The sequence below is a fragment of the Dipodomys spectabilis genome, unplaced genomic scaffold (assembly GCF_019054845.1).
Source record: "Dipodomys spectabilis isolate Male_0828 unplaced genomic scaffold, ASM1905484v1 ptg000145l, whole genome shotgun sequence".
Lineage (NCBI taxonomy): Eukaryota > Metazoa > Chordata > Mammalia > Rodentia > Heteromyidae > Dipodomys > Dipodomys spectabilis.
The window spans coordinates 19,158,012-19,161,872 of record NW_024870822.1 but is presented as its reverse complement, the minus strand read 5'-3'; positions in this window follow the sequence as shown (position 1 = coordinate 19,161,872).

The window sequence follows — 3,861 nt, the reverse complement described above, 5'->3', positions numbered from 1 at the left end:
TACTCTCAACTCATGTAAGGTAGGTACATTGATATCATGCTGATATCACAACCTTAAGGAGCAAACTGAGGGCAAGAAAAGTTAATAACATGCCCATAACTACTTGGCAAGAAAGAAACAGGTAGGATGGAAGTCTAGCAACCTGTATGCTTCATCATGCATCGATCATATACTATCCTAAAATATTGTAGGGAATGCAAAGTTGAATCAGGCCTAAGTCCTTCAGGCAGAGATAAGATAAACTGACATTTTTAATGCAGAGAACAGTGCTATTAGGGATGCATGGAAACAAGTTAAGGTCAATGTAAAGAGGAGACATCATATCAGGAGGCTTCATTGAAGAGGGAGTGTTTGATTTGGGTTTGGGCAGGTGGAAGTGAAGGAGGAAGGAATTGGGGAAAGGATAGGTGAAGGCACAGGATTTAGAAAACATATATACAAGTCAGTTTGTTGGAAGCATAAGATCCATAAAATATAGGAGATTTCTGAGGATGAACAGAACTTCAAGAAGCCTGAACATAATGTCAGAAAGTTGTGATCAATAGTGTGGCTCTGGCTTGATGCAGGAGCTTATGCTGCCATCCCTAATTGTATCTGAAAGAGGAGGATCCCACACATCCATCCCAGGGGACTACGCAGAGGCAGGCAGGCAGGCACAGAAGAAAGATTATTATAAGGTTTATTAGAGGAGCCATATTTCCCCCAAGAGGGAGCACATGGCCTCTGTCACCATCCAGGTAGCAGGAGGGTATGAGGGGTAGGAAGTAAGGTCGATGGGAGTTCAGGTGGGTCTGGGCAGAGAGAGGGAGGGGCCAGCTGTATGGTGGGAACTCCAGGAATGGGAGGGGGGGCTCGGTCTGGGTGGAGCTGAGGACCAAAAGTGAGCATAATGCTAATATTTCCTGCATTGTTGTTTAATAAGAACAGGGGGTACCAGGCTGGGGGGTATGGGTGGAGGTCATTTCTTCTGGAGCTACTTCCTGCTGTCAAGGGGCAAAGTAGTAGGGGTCTCTGCTTTGTTGCTTGGCCTGGTACTGTCGATGAAGCATCTGTTTGACAGTTTGGTTGGTAAAGGTCCTCCTTTTTCCATGGCAATAGTTATCTAAAATGTAAGACACAATAAATGAAAGGCAAAAATTGTTGTTAGTACCCCCAGAGAGGAATATGCCATGGAGGGATTGATTTCCAGAAGGGGCTATCAAAGACCTGAAATTGCCTTTTTTGTCTCGGATTGGAGGCATAGAATGGTACCTGAACTCCCGGCATCCTGGAGGATGGGGAGTAAGACTTTTCTGCTTTAGGATCACAGTAACCTGAGGAGGGGGTAGCAGAAATATTTAAAGGTACCAGAGCCGACAGGTGTCTTGGGCTCTTTTGGCTACTTCCTGCTGGACTGGGGGCATCAAGGAATCCCTGGAGCTGGGGTCTTCAGGGTCTGGGACTGCACTGGGCAAAACAGAGAAGTATAAGTGATGTCTCTGGTTGCCTGAAGAAACAGGATGGCCTTGACTTGTTTCCAAGTGGTCCTGGGCAGGGAACATTATCCTGTTGAAAGAGACTTTTGGAAAGATCAGGCAAAAAGCTGACAAAACATCAAGCAAAAAGCTGACAAGGTCAGTTAACATGAATAGCATAGGAAAACACTCATTGGCCGTGGGCCAGAAACGTTTCATTTGGAGTATAAGCCCAGTTGTAGCCCATTACAGGGAAGGTGAAATAACTGGACTCGGGGCAAGAAGGCGGAAAGGGGATGTCTAGGGTCTTTGGGGTAACTGGGTAAGCCGAGCATATTGGACTGGATGGGAGTACCAGTCAGAAGCTACTGTAAATACAAGTAGCAGGCAACAAAGGCAAGACTGCTAACTTTTTGTCTAGTTAGAACGTAGACATTAGGTGGGCAAACAACTATTTCTCTTGATCTCCTGGCTCTGATTAATTTTGAAAGGGGGAGCACAAAGTGACTCCATTTAGGATGTCATCTCCTCTTACTCCTCTCCATGGTTTTCCATTGTCAGGACTGGCTTTGTCCTGGCAGGTGTCTCAGCATCCATTGCTGGGATAGCTTGTCCTATTTGGCATTTACAGTTTGGATTCAAGGCCTGGGCACTGTCCCTGAGCACTTCTGCTGGAGGCTAGTGTTCTACCACTTAATAGTCACAATGCCACTTTCAGCCTTTGGCTGGTTACTTAGAGGTGAGAGTCTCAAGCCATGCCTCCAGCCTGGCTCCTTGCTGATTAACTGGGAGATGGAGTTTTAGCCAGATTTCTTTGTGTGCCCGAGATGGCTTTGAACTGTGGCAAAAGGAGTCTATGTTACAAAAGCCCTTTTATTTCCAATTAAAGCAACAAGGAGATCAATGAGATAGGGGTTACCTATAACTTATTAACAATTGGCTAACAATTACTTGTCAGAGTTTTTTAAATAAAACCCAGTAGATGTTTTTAACCTGGGATTGATTGGCACTCTAAGTACAGCCCCTGCCTCTGGGCAGCCTGTTTAAAGTGGCTTATATACAATATTTAACCTTTAACAAATGTACAGGCCTTTCTTGGGCTATAGCAGCATAGCCTGTTTAACACCTTGGTTTATAAAAGCATTTTTTGGCTGGCAGAGGAACCTGATTTCTATTGGCCCCAACAATGCCTACCTGGGTAGGCCTTTAGACAGATCTCAAAAGGGACATAATCTCAGCTCTGCAAGATTTTTAACAGATGAATTTAACCAGCTCAAAAGTTACTGCCAATTAGGACTTTGAGCAGATACAGGGATTTGGGATTTACATTTTTATAACCTTAGCTTTTACTGCTATCACAGATGACTGGCAAGTTTTGCCCAGTTAGACCAACATGGGTGTTAGGCATGTTTACAAGCTATCTTTCCATGACTTCCTGGTTTGATCAATTTTTTGGAGGGCCAAGCTCAAGTAACTCAGGATCTGTTACGATTTTTGTCATCCAAGCAATTGCTTGCAATTGTCTCTGGATGTTTGAACATTGTCGGGGTCCCTGGAGGGCCTTTTTTATGCTGGGATAAATGCACCTTTGGCATTTTCCTTGGTCAATCGCTGAACTTGAACTCAGGGTTTGAGTGCTGTCCCTCAGTTCTCCAGCTCAGGGCTAGCACTCAGTCACTGAGCTCTCAAGCAACTCCCTTTTGAGCACTCTGCTGGTATATTAGAGATGACAATCTCTAGCTTCGAACTGCAGTTCCCAGATCAATGAGTTTTTTTTTTTTACAAATGGCCACTTGTACTCCAATTTAAAAACAACAAAGATTGTCATTGGAAGTAGTTTTATAAGCATGGTCTTATGTGGAACTTATTAAGTTACATTTGACAAACTTGTCCTGTCTTTTACTGTGGACCTGCTGGAAACTGTTACAAAAAAACTTTAAGGGCAAATTGGAATAATCTTAATTTTTTTTTTTTTTTTTTTACTTGAAATAACCCTTTAGGACCATTTTATCTTTTAAACTTTGTCTGGGAGGCCAGACACTCCCCACAACTTCCTACATTTTTACAAAGGAGATGCCATTTCAATCCTTTTATGTAAAGTTACTTTAATTTACATTTAAATGCCTCACTAAAACACTGGGCTACACCCTTTACCTCTTGGCTGAAACTTTAATGTACTAGTACTGTAGCATCTCTCTCTCTCTCTCTCTTTTAACAAATATATCCAATTGTAAAATAGTATAGAAGTTAACTTATATCCGTTGCTCATACACCCCTTATGGCCTAGTAACTCGTGGGGATTAACATTTACAGAACCAAATATCTGAAGTGGCCTGTGTTTTACCCCAAATCAGCAGGCTTTCGGTCATGTGTCATGGAGCAAGGCTGGCAAGGTCTGGGCAAGGCT